The sequence below is a fragment of the Carassius auratus genome, chromosome 4 (assembly GCF_003368295.1).
Source record: "Carassius auratus strain Wakin chromosome 4, ASM336829v1, whole genome shotgun sequence".
NCBI lineage: Eukaryota > Metazoa > Chordata > Actinopteri > Cypriniformes > Cyprinidae > Carassius > Carassius auratus.
In genome coordinates this window covers 6,569,801-6,585,676 of record NC_039246.1, presented here as the reverse complement: position 1 = coordinate 6,585,676, position 15,876 = coordinate 6,569,801, and the positions used below count along the sequence as shown (strand labels likewise).

Below are 15,876 nucleotides of genomic sequence, written 5' to 3'. Positions count from 1 at the left end.
GTGTATACTGTGACCCTCCCCCCACCTCATTCTTACCTGTCCTTGACCATTACCCCATAAGCACCTCCACACTCACAAATGCATACAGTATGCATCGACATGTAATTGAGAGCATTATGAAAGATTAAGTGTAATCAACATGTCAATTTATTATAAGAAACACAACAACACTTTAACAGCCAATTATATTTACAGCTGGGGAGACTCAACTGATTTTCTACTGTTTAGTGTTAATCACCATCTTACTCAACCAGTCAAGAGCTACATTTAGCCTTAGATGTAATATGGAATATGGTCCCTGAAGCATAGATTTTATCAGCTGACAATAATAATAAACATTATAAGCACAAACACAAATTTACTTTTAAAAATTGTTTTTAAAAATGGTGTTATTGTTTCGGCAAGTTTAAATTAAAACATCTATGAAAACCTCTGTGATATTCCCTTAAAATAACGTTTTAGTAGATCTTTTTAAAGGATATTTTACTGTGCGATATCTTACATAATTTCTTTGAGTTAGACCAATCTTTTATTTTGGTGGGTTGTAGACAGAGTTTCTGTGTTTTTAAACAAACTATTATTATTAGTAGCTATTAGGCCTACTTCAAGTATAGCATATTCTACTGTGCATTAGTACTATATTTCTGTTTACATTTCTTCAAGTTATACCGAGATTTTATTCTGACAGGTTGTCGTAAAGACATTGCAGTTTCTGTCTGTGATACGAATGAATGACGATAGTTTTATCTAATCAAATGGTGAAATCCTCTCATAGCATCCTTGCGTGCACATGTGTAGCCTACATCATGTGTCAGTATAACGAAAAGCTGAAAACACCACACGTGCTTCAGTGTGTGTGTGTGTGTGTGTAGTAGAGAACACATTGAGCGCTCATTCCCAGATGCGTGTATAAAACAACACCTATAATATTCACAGACACTAGTCCATATCGAGATTTGATTAAATGTACAACGCTACTTTTGATTTATTTTCATTCAAAAATGGCAAAATTCCGTGACGTTCTGCTTTATGAAGCAACTTCTATTTTGTGACTGAATCCCTGCTAACAACATTACGTAACTGTTACGTAACTGCGACGTAATCTGGTGACCAAAGTTTCGTCGTGGCGTGGCAACCGGAAAAGTGAAAGGTGCGTATACGTCGCCACAACGTAACTTTGTGACGTTGCCAGTAAGTAACTGCGACGTCGTGGCAACGTCGCGGATCGGTGGTCGTGTGCTGGTAATCAGTTGGTCATTTTTTTATAATTATTCTATGGGCGGACATGCAGCACTTGAACCTAATTTATGTCCTCATATGCCCAAACTAATTTAAAGGCTGTTTCAGTAGCTGTGAATGATGAATACTCAAAATGAATTCAGTTAATTTATTAACAAACAAATATGAACAGTAATACACCCAGATTATTAATAAAAACAGGATATACAGCGACATATGAATGAAAGCATTCAGCCCAAACAGAAGCACATAGATTGAGATATATTAATAATAAATACATTTCCATATATTTAAATATCTATACCCTTCTGTAAGCATCCGGGGTCAAAACATTATGCACAAACATGCAAGTCTTAGTAAGCACTCAGCACATTGCATTTAAATATTATCATTAACAATAAACACATTTATCAACTAATCACAAGCTCCCACAATAATACATCAGCTAATCACACCCTTAACCAAACCACTACAAATAATTCATTGAAAATAATATGCAATAGCTTATGAACAGATGTATTATAGCAAATCAAGTTTAATGAATCTCACACCTATCATACAGCATTATGGCCAGTTCACACTGCCACAAAAATATATCTAAATATATATATAATATATCTTACTTTCTCTATTCTTGCAATATTCATGTATTCGTGTCCCCGAGTAATATCTGCATTCCCCGAAGTCTGAAGAGAACACAATATGCTAGTAGACAGCAATCCTCGTGAGAGAGAGGTCTGGTGTGGAAGGTGGATCTGGAACTGACTTCTCTTGATTATCTGTCTTCACAAACTGCCCTGAAATACAGTTCAAACATTAACAATGATTGTTATAAATGTAATGTAAGGCTCTTACATTCATAATGCTCATTTTGGAAATATAGTTAATATCAGTAATATGCAGCATGCACGATACAAGGAAGTGGTCAGTAACAACACTTTGAGGTATGATATCTATATCAGTAAGGCTACCTTTAAGAAAAAATAAAATGAATAAATTAAGTTGTGTTATGCATTCAAATAGTTAGACATGCTAAAATACAGAATTTGTTAACAATAATAATAAAAAATAATATGCTGGGGAAAAAATAAACATTTCATAGGGCCCTAAACATGTTTTTTTTTTTTTACTTTTAATAAATTGATGTGAAAATGCATGTTCTACGAAAAAGGAGTAGAGAAAAATGAAATATTTATTTTATCATTGAGGATTTCTTTAAAAAAAAAAAAAAAATCTCGTCTCGCTCTCATGAACCCAGTCTCGTGTCTCGTCTCGTCTTGTGGGATAAGTGTCTCGTCACACCCCTAGTAGCCAGAGCAAGAGATACATTCGATTTCTTTTGCATGTCTGACAGTCTAACATTAAACTGAAGTATTTCAAATGAGTTAAACCTGTATCCTGTTTTCTGGGTAACATTGAGAATATCACTATATATTGTTGCAACACCTCCAGTCTGACGGGGCTCATGCTTATAACAGTAGTTTGGTGGAGTTTAGACTAATGCTAAATCAAAAATGCCTATCAAAATTAACACTGGAACAAACACAATCTTTATTGATTGGACAGCACAAGTACTTCTATTTGAGCGTGTAGAACAAAAGTCATCATAGCAGTTATTTGAGAATTGGCTTACTAGTCACATGGAGCGAAGTGTCCTGGAGATGTTGTCCAACAGGAGATCTAAAAAGCCTAGGACGCTCCCAGAAAAGATTCCAATTATTAACAAAAAGCAGTTTCTGTTCTTTACACCATGACAATAACCATTCATTTAAAGCAAAAAGTCTGCTGAACCTTTCATGTCCTCATCTATACGTGGGAAGTGGTCCTGACACGATGATCATCATGCAGGTGATGTGCTGCGCACCATCTCGATCAGGCTCCTGAAGTCCCTCTTCAGCGTCTCTGTCTGCCGCAGCATTGTGTCGTTAACGCCGGCGTGAAGCATGTCCACTCCGAGGCTCCCCTCACCCTTCAGGATCATGGAAATCTGTGTAGAAATATGAAGAACATAAGCACCAGGGAAACAGTGAGTGTGGACTTTACCTTCAGCTAACATAGCACGAACGTGCCAGACGATGGAGTCTCCGATGATCACAATGTTGTGTTCTGTCTCACGAAGTGGAGCGAATCGGGTTCTGGTGGAGATCCTGAAGACCGGAGGCGGCGGATGGAGAGAGGTCGTCGCCCAGGGCCTGGTTCATGTCTTACACTGTGAAATAGGGTGAAGGACATCTGGGAAGATCGCATCATGGATACACCGGGAACCACACAGAGTAGAGGTGGTAGGAGGGTTAGCTGTATACTTACCCTGGACTTATGAGCATCAACCCATGAATATTTCCAGCACAGCTCTCCACACGCTCAGCTGGGCCTGCTTCTCCACGATATCATGGATCTGTTTCTTCACGGCCTCCAGCTCCTTATTAGAAATAAACAAACTAGAGAATAGGGGAAATGCAGAAAAGAAAAACAGTAATATGGAAAACATACAAAAATATCTTAAGATACCGGAATTCACATGTTTAGATTTTAGAGATGCATGATGATATATTGTAAAAAATAAATATTAAGTTATTTAATAAGCTTTCTCGGATCACCTGTGTTTTCTATCTCTGTCAGCAGCTCCCATTAGACACTTTCTTGGAACTTCCCCTCTGTTTTAGAGGGTTTTGAAGACACTCCTGAAATCACTGTTTTATCAATATTTGTTTACAATGATAAATCAGAACAAGCTTGAAACAGTGGTTTGAAATAGTTTCAGCCCATTTTAGACCGTAAGTGACGTCACTGATAGACTCTACAGTGCAGACTTTTAGGTTAAATTAATTAGCTTAACTTTACTTCATTTGTCTATTGACAAATTACCATCAAAAACATTTACAAAGCAATCAAAACCGATCCTTTACGCATAAGATGTAATTAAAAGCCCAGACTTTCATTAATAAGAGCTCAAATCTAATAGAGGTCGGGATCGTTGCGTCACGTCGCAATGCATTGTGGGAATCGCGGTACAGAAGTAGATGTACTGTGTAGTAGGCATTAGGTAACGTTGGTCATTTGGTCATTAATTTTGATTATTTTTTGGAAAATGGTTCAGTATTGCTGTATTGTGAACTGCTGTAATCGGTTTCATGATCGACAGGGCAAACGCCTCGTGAATCATATTAGTTTTCAACATTTTCCTACTTGGAAAAAAAACACAAGGTGTCTGAAATCACCAAGAGGCGTCAGATGGCTTGGGTCGCCACTGTACGGAGGGAAACCATCACCTTCGATAATATTATAATACATAGTTATGGTGAGACATGTTGTGTATGGTCTCTCTCTCTCTCTCTCTCTCACACTCAGACACAAACACATTACGTTTTCTCTAGTTTTTGGCCAGTAAGGGAGTCAGTTTAGTGTCTGTATTTTTTGTTTAAACATTTTCTTTTGACCCAATCCTGAACTTAATTTGCTTTTTGATATTTTTGTGCTGACTGTATTTAACAAATTTGAACAACTTGTTTAAAAAAAAATAAAAAACTGGAACGAACTTCAAAATAGGAAGTTAAGCGTCTTGTTTTGGTGAATGGTGGGTTGTGTCTGAGGTGAATGTTCGTCAATATTATACCGTATTACAGAACTACCGGAGGAAAACAGTGGATTTTTGCAAGTATGATAGGTGAGTAATTACTCCTGAAGTGTAACAAACCCGCATAGACAAGCTTCATAGCTCGCAGAATCTGATAAGTGTGTGTGTGTGTGTGTGTGTGTCACCACTGATGCTTGGTTAATGTTAACATTTCCTTAGTGAAAAAGATTGTTTTCTCCACGTTTAATTTGCAGATCCATTTATGATCTGCAGGTGAGCCTCCAGTGACTTTTTAAAAAGTGAAAGTGACATTTTTAAATTGATCGGAGGTGTAAGCGCTCACTCCACAGACCCGGTAGGATAAATTATCAGGGAAACTGAGGCTTGGTAAACTTTCATGTGTTCATAGGGATCGATTCCGCCTACAACCTCTTTTTTTTTTTTAAGTAGCGTTGTTTGGCTTCATTATTAAGTTTGTCCGTATAGGTATAGGCAACTTTTTTTGTCACGTTCTATAACTTTTTCTGGATACTGGCTATTATCTTATTACAAACCTGCTTTGCGATGCCTCTAAAATGGCCGCCGTTACCCACAATGCACCATTCCATGACGTCTACGCCCGAGCTCTATATGCTATAACGTTAATTATGTTTCTATGCTAGCGTAATACTTGATAGCAGACATTTCAAGAAAAATACCATAATCACAGAGGTATAAATATTAATAAAAAGTACTTAAAGTAGACTGTGGATAATATTAACGTGTTACTAAATCTGTCGCAGTTGTTGACCTTTTCTTTGGTATAACTGACGAGAAACAGAGAAAATGTCAGACGAGACCTCTCCTCTCCTCTCCAGCAGCTGATGTGTACGCGGTTGCCATGGTAACTCAACGGCTAGAAGGCCAATAAAAACAATAAAATAATAAAAAAAGGTTTTAGCGACGTTAGACTTTTGTTTTTACTTTGTTTTATACATTTTATCAACCCACTTATTTATTATAAATTGTAAGACTCACCTCAGAAAGCTCAATTCTCCTGTCAGACACAGTTGAAGTGAAAAGTGCCTCAAACAAACGCGCTGTCCTTCTGATACAACAGTCTCTGCTGCAGATGAGATGATGAGCCAGTCTGTGTCATTATTTCACGTTATAACTCCATACGAGATAAAAAGTTTCACAACTCTTTTCTTGTCAATACTGTGCGCGCGGTGCGTCAGTTGTGGAAGCGCGCGCCTGTATGTCACGTCATTAAAAGCTTAAAAGCATGTCCATATTCTGACTTGTTGAAAATAAACATTTTATCTTTAAGGAACGTTTAATCTTGTGTCTGACGTTTAAATCACACTTTTTAAATAGCTCTATACTCAGAGAGCATATAAAGAACGTACAAAAAATATGGTAATGATATTACGTGCATACGACGTTGTAGTTACGTTGCCAGTAAGTCATGAAGTTACCAATATATTACCAATAGAGGACCTATCTGGGACGTTCTTGGTTATCTGGTCACGTTGGAAGGACGTACTGACGACGTTGTGAGTTGGTAATGTGATGGTAATAAAATTACGGGAATGCGACGTCGTAGTTACGTTGTCAATTGGTAAATCATGGAATTACCAAAAATTACCAGTACGTTACGTAACTGTTACGTCGTGTGTTAGCAGGGATTGCGCTATTCAATCCTTGTCGCTTTTCAAACACAGACGGGTGAATATATGAATGAAAGCGTGAAAGTTCAGACACAAAACGTATGGAATAACGTAGTAGACTACACCACTGTAACGTTAGTTAGCGAAATAACTTTCTTCAATCTGATATGTATCATCTCAAAGTCAACATTACAACTATGCTAGCACTGTGCTTTCATTATAGCTTAATTTCTTTAAAGATAGAAAATCAATTTTTACCTCTTTCCTCCTGTGTTCCCTCGCTTCGCGCGCTCAGAAACTTTTCCAAACTAATCAGTCTCGTGCCGCTCTGGCATACTCTCGTGCTGCTGCAGTTGGACATTGGAGATTCGCGCTCATAAATTTTCTAATTGGCCATAACTTTTAACTCGTTGCTGCCAACTGGGGTGGCAACAGGGGTGGCAAGGCTTTCTTTTTATTTCGTTTCTGTTGCAGGTTCCATTCTCAAACTGTTCAACATTTTCACTGCACAAATGTAAATATCTCTTGTAATGAGATGCATTACTAAAACGTTTTCAGAATTTATAGTTTTTCACCCAAATAAAAGATCAACTGGATTCAGGCAGAAAAATACAAGGGTTTTCTTGCAAGTGCAGTACAAAATATGCATATTATTTAATAATTTCTGGAGTTCAGTGATCCAACTACAGACTGTCAACACACTCTTAACAAGTAAATTATTTAATTCTTTAATTGAAATACAAATTTAACTGTAAAATTTTATCTGGTTTTCAAAAAACATGTTCTTTTCTCTTCTTTTTTGCTCAAGTGAAGTGTGAGCAGCTTCGGCTGAGAATACTCCTCTTCTCCACTAAGTAACTAACAGAGGCATTAAATGTATAATCCATATCGTTAAAATTTGTTAAATAGTTATTTATTTATTACTAACAGAGGCTACATTCTTAAACAAGATGGTTTATTAGGCCTACTGATTTTCTGGAGACCCTCTGATCTGGATCCCAGTACGTATCCAGACCAGATGGTGGATCGGCACCTAGATCCCTGAAAGACAGCGGAGACCAGGACAACTAAAGCCCCTAAATTTAAAAATAAAGCCCCTAAAATAAAGTGGTTATTTTTTTTTTTTTTTTTTGTAAACAAAAAGTATTCTCGTCGCTTGATAAACTTATGGTTGTGCCACTGTAGTCGCTTGCACTATTTTAAACATTTAATCCTGGGAATATTGGTTTTAAGTTTACTTGTAGTTTCAGGCTACGTTCAAAGTAAATTGCACATAATTCTGGTTCAAATCCGAATTTTCTGCTCACATGTGACTCTGTGATGTGTTTGTCATGACAGTAAGAAGAGAAAAATCCACATGGAATTTGATCTTTTCAATTTGTCCAGCTTCCACAATAATTAATTGAAAACGCTTGCTCTTGCACCAGTTAGTCTAGTTAGCACCGCTATTCTGACAGCGAAAAACTGGCAAGTGTGGAAAAAAAGTGGACGTGGAAAATAAACGACTCTCAAAGTGACGGCACCTATCGACTTGCATTATCTGAACCAGCAGGAACCACAATTTAATCTAAAAATCTTCTTCACTGTTCCACTGAAAAAAAAAAGCCACCTACATCTCAGATGTCCCTAGGGTCAGTAAATCAACAGTAAATCAGCAAATTTTCATTTCTGGGTGAACTTGGCATTTCTATTTGTTACACTAATTACAATATGCCTAAAAGTAACAAGCTCAATTTCCATTACAGAGCCTAGAAAAACCACCGAAGGTGATGATACATGGGGCAACTTTTTTTCTCATCACCTTGATTGTTGTGTCCAGCAGACTCAGTCAGACCAATCAAAAAAATAATGGGGAGGGAGCTGGTAAAGAAATGAATAGAGGGGAAAGATAAGCACAGATCTGTGGTTTAAACATACAAGCAATCATAAATAAATGAAAGTGTAAACCCACCTCGTTTTGGCAGTAAAGGAGATCAGGGGTTTCCTTAAAATACTTGGCAATACCAGAGATCAGCTGTACTGGAAGTCTTTGATGGTATTTCATTTTTTTGTTAATTCCTCAAGCAGCTTTATTTGCATTGGAAAGCCAAGGAGTGTACATGTGTGATCAAACAGGTTAAAGGCTTCAAAAAGGAAAGGCCACTCTTCCATAACAGTTTTTACAGTGATTTCTTTGCGCATAGTGCCCTTTACCTCCAGCTGACACAAGCTTACAGAAAATTCTGTCCACTCCAAAATATTTACAGTCTTTCTCTATGCAGAGTAGTGCCAGCTGTATTTGATCAACAGTTGATCGGTTGTGTAGTCCCAGAGTGAAGTAGACAGCTTAAACTTTGTGCTTTTGCTTGGCAGATCCCAGAGGATTAGCCACCTCAAAAGAGTCTTGAAAAAGCATCACCTTTAATGAGTCTGGGTCAGAAACAAACATGGCATTAGATCTAATGGCATGCCCATCAGTGAAATCACAGAGTGTACCATCTTCAACATGAAGATGGTTGAAGCTCTGCTGAGTTGCACTGCACTCTTTAAAGGTCCCCTTCTTCGTGATTCCATGTTTTAAACTTTAGTTAGTGTGTAATGTTGTTGTTAGAGTATGAATAATATCTGTAAAATGCTAAAGCTCAAAGTTCAATGCCAAGCGAGTTATTGGATTTAACAGAATTCGCCTACAAAAAACAACCCGTTTGGACTACAGCCCTCTAGTTCCTGCAGTAATAACGTCATTAAAACAGTTTTTTTTGACTAACCACCGCCCACATGAATTCACAAAAAGGGGGGCGTGGCCTTGTTGCGCTCCGATGGAGAAGAAGGAAGAGCTGTTTGTGTTTGTCGCCATGTTGTTGAAACGCTGTTTTTTTCATCTCTGAGTCCAATCACCTTTGTTTGGGCTTCCCAGGAACGCTGTACTTTAAGATTAATGGTTACAATTTATGTTTAACTCGGTTCCCGAAAATTATAATGCACATGTAAAACTATGTGCAGCTCATTTTGCTGAGGACAGCTTGCTGAGGACAACTTTCTCAATCTCAATCAGTTTAATGCCGGATTCGCACAAAGATTATTCTTGAAAGATGGAGCAGTTCCCTCTTTGACAGGAGAAGGCTTTGTTTATGGACCACAACCAACCACATCCATCATAAGGACAAGTTACAGTCAGCCCCTCTTGTATGTGACTACTCAAGTGAAACACGAACCCTTTAACATCTGCATATTCTGCACTGCACAAACTCATTGAACACTTTAATTGAACAGACACATTCCGGTTCCAAGTTTGTGTGGCCCTCCTGTCTGGATGTGTTCGTGACATATGAACAGCAAAGCAGTAAAATTAGGAAAATTTTCTTCCAGTCTTTATGGCCACACGAGAAAAATACATGGTGAACATGTCTGTGGGTTCTGCAGTGCTTCAGATATTCAGACAATGAAACAAATTTGAATTCACACACAATGCACGTGAACATAACAACAAAATTGCCTCATCTAATTGCACACCAATCATCCTACTGATATACACGCTTTGTTTAAAACTGCGCTAAGCTAACGTTAACTGCTGTAAACCACAGCCTCACCTGAATGACCGATTCAGGATTGGTCAATATATAAAAAACACAGTTGTACCGACACCTTAAATTTAATTAGAAGTAACGATAACGTTACGATGACGGCCCAAACTGTCCAATACTTCAATTAAATATTTCAATTAATTTGCCAAAGCTAACGTTAAGGCTACTAAGTTACAACATACATGGTTGGCACAGAACAGTTCTAAATAAATGACACCACCAACAAATATAAGTTAATAATTCAATAAATAAAGGGCACAGTTACATATACATTCACAAATATCTACTTAATCTGTAACGTTACCAATTCTACATAACTGTGGACATGTAAAATGGCCGCGAATAAACGACAAACGAGCCAGATTGATAGCACCTAAAGTGCAATACTAACGTGTTGACCACGCCCCCGGCCACTGTAAGAAGCCCGGCGTTTATTTGACTACCGGTTTTTATTTGAGGAATTATGGTATATATAAAAAAACTCATCATATCGAGAGAAACGGCCACTCAATCACACCAAAATACACATAATGATGGAGTTACAGGCATCATAGAGGATTATGAAAATACAGTATTTTGACTGAAATTTGGTCTTCATTTCACTATTTCCAGTTTCTATTTTGTTTTACTTCTTTAAGTATTTATTTATGTTCAATGCCACTTGTCATTTGTTAATATCTGTTGTAAGGGCACTGTCATTTTTGGTACAAATCCATGTCATAAAAAAATTAAAGTACCTAACTGACACGTTGTTGTTTTTATGTGAAACTCTTTCCTGTTACTGTTTAAAACCATTTTTCATAAGAGTGTGAGCTAAGTAGCCATAAGTTTTAAATTGCCTTGATTTTTTTTTGTAGTAAAACCTGTAGCAATGATCACTGATCCATAGTGGACAGACATGATTATTACATTAGCTGTTCTGACAAGAGCATTAATCATTTTATTACCTTAATATTGTGTTTCTACATAAACCAATCTTTGTGACTGATAAAACTTGATAGGGTTACAATTATTTATCAGTTATTATGGTTGCAGCCAGTTCCAGTTATCAGGCTCCACTTACCTGTAGTGGTGATCGAGGTGCAACTTTTTTTTTGAAGTCATGTTTTTTTTCTCTTCCTTTCGATAGCAGAGATTCTGCAAGTGTTTCTGGTTACCGTCAAACGACACATGAAATAGGTTGCATCAAAATGTAGGCTATTTTCATTTTAAACTATTTGATTTGCATAAAATTAACGTATTTACAATTATGCATCTGCATTCAATTTGTGCAATTTTTTTTCAGAAGGTCAATATACGTGGTTGGCTAACTAAACCCAAACCCAAAGGGGCTTATAAATGTCAACACTGCAATCGTTGTACAAATGTTTTGCAGTCTAAAACCTTTGTTGATACTATTTCCCAAAAACAGTCTACCATTAACCACTTTATAAGCTGTAAAACGATATTTGTTATATATAGACTGGAATGTCCTGAGTGTAAGGTGTTTTATATAGGCAGGACAGATTGGCTGAACATAAATATGCGATTCGCACGGGCAACATGAACTATCCTATGGCGAGACATTAGGTGGAACACCACAATAGTGATCTATCGACCGTACAGATCTGTGGAATTGATCATATCCCATTGTCACTAAGGAAAGGAGACAGGCAAAAACTACTAAACCAGAGAGAAAGTTTCTGGATTGATAAACTGCAGGCAACTAGATATCCAGGCCTGAATGAACAACTTGATCTCAGTGTTTTTCTCTAAAACTACAATTCTAGAAATGTTATTTTCTTTTTTATTTATATTTCCTGTACTTTGGTGATGCATGTATTGTATGATACCTTGGTGTGTAGCCACAAAAATCCTGTTCTATTAAGTACTAAGGAGGACATCTAGTGGTCTTTTATATCCTTCAACTTTGAACCTACGTCTGCCAAATGGAGTTTTTTGATTGGTTGTGTGAAGACTTATAAGAAGGACTTTTGTTTTGGAAACTGTTGACTGACCATGGCTTGTATGCCGAAACGCGCAGAGTTTTTAAAGGTATATGATGACTAAGCCATAAAATAAAGGCTTTTTAATTTTTCTTAAAGAGAGTGCCTTGGAGTTTCCTATTTGTTCTTTATTATGATTATGCCATCCAAAGAGCACCTTAAGCTAACATTTTGAGTCCTGGAAGCGCCCCTGTATAGACATTTGATCAATCATAGGAAAGGACGAGTTCATCCCAAAATAGAACTCGTGGCTGCATGTTATGGTTCACTTACATTAAATGAACTAAAACATAAACCTCTCCTTTTCAAGTTTGTTTATTTTTTGCTATAAAAAAATTAATAAAAAAGGTAAAGCTTATACCTTCCCAAATCAGAGATCCTTTTATTGCAAGGATCATTAATTCCCTGAATTCCTCTTCTTCAGACACATCTTGGCCGGTATAGGGTCAGGAGACAGATTGAAGCATATGGAATTTAGAGTCCTGCACGAGTTCGGGTACCCAACAGGTGACCCGCAAATTTGGCTGAAACGGGTGAAAAATATAGCCTGGTAATACCAGACTGCTACTTCACTTTGCTTCATAGACAGAGTCTGGAATAGCATAATAGAGAAGTGTTTTCTCTCTCGCTAGGGGGCGCTTGTCTGAAGTTTAAAATCATTGGTTACCCGTAAGCCAATCAGATACGTTTAGTTATGACGTATGTTATGCGCCTGTACAGCTGCATCGAAGCACAGACATCATGCATCAAACTCAAATCTATGATTGAACTTCCACTGTAAACCTGTTGTAAACACATGATGATGCGAGTGAAATACCGGAGTGAACATGGCTGTAAACGACTTTTGCAGTTTGAAAAAGAGTTGAATGTTCTCCATAACAGCGAATTGCATCCCGTGTCTTGTTTCCCATTTCCGCGGTCGTTTCGGTTTTCGATTTCTCTAACCTACAATGTAAAACTCGGCGCTTAGCATCTACGTCACGGCTCTCATCCCGCCCTCTGTTCGTTGATTGGCCCGGCTGTTTCCAGACCGGTGGCAAACAGAAAGCTCTGACGCTGTATCAGACTGAGTACAGAAGCGAAATGAAATTGAGCGGAAGTAGGAAGTCTGACGTAGTCAGGCTATGAAAAATAACCAACTGTGTCGTATACGGGTGCGGGTCGGGTCGGACACAGAGGAAACACGGGTTCAAAACTGTCACGTGCAAACGTAAAAATAGTCCTACGTTCCACTTAAAAAAATAAAATAAATCATAACCACGCAAACGGCTGCATGAGTCATTAGTTATCAGTCAGATGTAAAAGATTCCAGTGATGAGGCTCCACAGTATCAGGACGAAGTGGCTGCTTACATCAATCACAAAACGCCAAAAGATGACCATTTTGTCATGGTGGCAAGACCATGCTCACCGTTTCCCTAATATTGCACAGATTGTGAGTAGCGCTGCAAGTGAGCGAGACTTCTCTTGTGCTGGGTACGTTATCCAAGAGTGGAGGAGTCAGCTAAAACGATGTGCTTTTTTTATACAGCAATTTAAAAGACCACACCAGAAATAGGATCTAATCCCCTCGTACAGGAAAAGGTAGGCCAAAATTGCCCCCATTAGATCTTGCATTCATAAATGGGACAGTTTCACGTCTCAGCCCTAATTGTAACCTATACCTAGGCTGTACAGTTATAGCATAATTCACCGGCCGGTGTATGTAGCGTTTGTTAGGATTTGCATACAACTGGACTTTTCTTTCATTTAAAAGTAGCCCATCACATAGCCTACACTGTTGTTATTGTTTAATTTAACACTGCTAAGAAGCCCATGTGTGCTGTACAGGGTGTGTTTGAACCCCAAACTGTCTGATGTAGGCTAGACGAAATTGCATTACTCAGTTTTGTGGTAACGTCAGCCGTGTTCTTTATGTATCGGCTTTTTGACAGCTTCGGCTGAGGTTGTCCTTGTGTTAATGCCAAAGGCCGTGTACTAACTTCTGTATGACCTGGCAATAAAATTTGAAAAAAGTCTGTCTAATGTGATTGGCTTAACTGATTTGGTTTCGGGTGCGGGTCGGGTGTCGGTTCTATTTTAAGCGGGTCGGGTTCGGGTGCAGATTTTAATTAGTGCTGTTGTCGGAAAACGGGTCGGATGCGGTTTTTAAGCACTGCGGGTGCGGACGGGAGCAGATGGCAGACTCTCACTTCCGCCCATGATGTAACTTTGAAACGTGTTGTTTCCCACCAATCTCAGGCTGTGCCATGAAGAACAGTGCGAAAAGTAGCAAGATCAGTGTCTGATAATGGGTGCAAAGCTAGGAAATCTTGACACTTTGATAATTACAGTAAGGGATCAGGATCATCCCCTGGCCTCCCATAAGCAGGAAAGACTAATTGAATATGAACCATTTTGAGGACAGAGGTAAGAACAGGAGTAATGATTAACCCTTATGCGTTGTTGGGGATGTTTTTGTCCACTAGGGGGTAAAGTAGAGTATTATTTTAGTCATAACTTTCTCTGTGTTTCAGCAAATGGAAATATTTTTGGTGACAAATACTTATTTTGACACATATTTTGGGAAAATGCTCTGAATTTTTTTTCAAAACCTCAACAATACAGTGTGGGCAAAATCACTATCCTTTCGTTATGTTTGTGGATAAAAACATCCACTAAATTAAACTGCTGTAAAAATGTATCAGATAAATATTTTTTTCTATTTTTTTTTTTGTATAACTCTATTAATCAACCTCAGTCCTGATCAAGACTACCAAATGTTTTTTTTATCTGTGTGTGAGATTCTTGATTGTTGGTGGTTTGCCCTGTTGGGAAGAGGTAATCAGACATCCCAAGTCTCCCGGAAGTTCCGGGAGTCTCCCGCATATTGAAACCGGCTCCCTGAGACCCGCAAATTAGTTAAAATCTCCCGGAATCTAGACCGAGCGAGCAAAAGCATGCATGCGAAACAGATACTGTGTTTCAAACCGTGTAGCGCGTGCACGGCAGAGAGGGAGAGGGAGCGAGAGACCTTGCGTGTGTGAGTGTGCTAATGTGCGTGTGTGCGAAGCGCATGTCAGACGGAGAGCATCCTGATTGGCCTGTTTCTGCAAATCAACCAATCAATTGTCAGTGAGGGCGGGCTTTTATCTCTTCTCCCGAACAAAATTAATCAGCTATGTCTATCTAGAAACTGGAGCACCATGGCAGAGGGAGAGTGCCACAAAAAAAAAAAGTACACGAAAGTGTACCCCTGTCTTATAGATGTAAAACATAATGACAGTCTTGCTCAAGCATTACCCATGGTGGGTTAAATGAAAAAAGGCATGTTGAGGTGAGTTGACAAGTTTCATTTCATCTGCATATTATTCAGGCTAGTTGCCAAGGCTACATGAAAACAACAAACTTTTTAGACCTGTTTAGAGTTGCAATGGAAAATAAATAAAAGCAGTTTACACAAATTGTATAAGCAGATTATATAAATAGTAAAAGTAATCTACATATTTAAACATAATTTACGAATACATAGGCCTATAGCTTATAGCAATAATATTTTATGCGATATCTTTTAGGGACCACAACATGTTAGGGAGGCTAAGCGCAGGGAAGGTTGGTCCAATATATCTCAGTTCTCCCATTCAGATAAGCAAAGTTGCACTGAGAAGGTGACTACAGCTGAGATGTATTTCCTTCCTTGGGGAGGGGGGGGGGGGTCTTCGAGATACCTCCCTGAAATTACTTTTTGCAGGTTGGGATGTCTGGGTAATTAAATAAAAATGTTTTTTTACAGTTGATCACTACGTAGGACCATTAACCCTCTAGATAGGCATGTGCAAAAAAAGCTTAGTTTCTGGCTTGTATATGGAGTTATATGGAGTATAACAG

General features: G+C 38.2%; 2 long non-coding RNA genes across 4 annotated transcripts; both read right to left on the bottom strand.

Moving 5' to 3' along the window:
- Positions 1–1,391: 1,391 nt before the first annotated feature.
- On the bottom strand, positions 1,392–3,221 carry LOC113057347 (uncharacterized). The gene is made up of 3 exons (XR_003277806.1): positions 3,031–3,221; positions 2,873–2,928; positions 1,392–2,036 (listed from the first exon to the last, which is right to left on the bottom strand). It is a non-coding gene; the product is annotated as an uncharacterized LOC113057347 (long non-coding RNA).
- Positions 3,222–3,310: 89 nt separating this feature from the next.
- On the bottom strand, positions 3,311–6,793 carry LOC113057338 (uncharacterized). Of its 3 annotated transcripts, XR_003277805.1 has the most exons (5): positions 6,721–6,793; positions 5,604–5,918; positions 3,837–3,929; positions 3,547–3,658; positions 3,311–3,448 (listed from the first exon to the last, which is right to left on the bottom strand). It is a non-coding gene; the product is annotated as an uncharacterized LOC113057338 (long non-coding RNA). The 3 variants fall into 3 exon arrangements; XR_003277804.1 differs by lacking the exon at positions 6,721–6,793 and having other exon boundaries at positions 5,604–6,458; XR_003277803.1 differs by lacking the exons at positions 5,604–5,918; positions 6,721–6,793 and having other exon boundaries at positions 3,547–3,677; positions 3,837–3,913.
- Between the last annotated feature and the right edge of the window lie 9,083 nt (positions 6,794–15,876).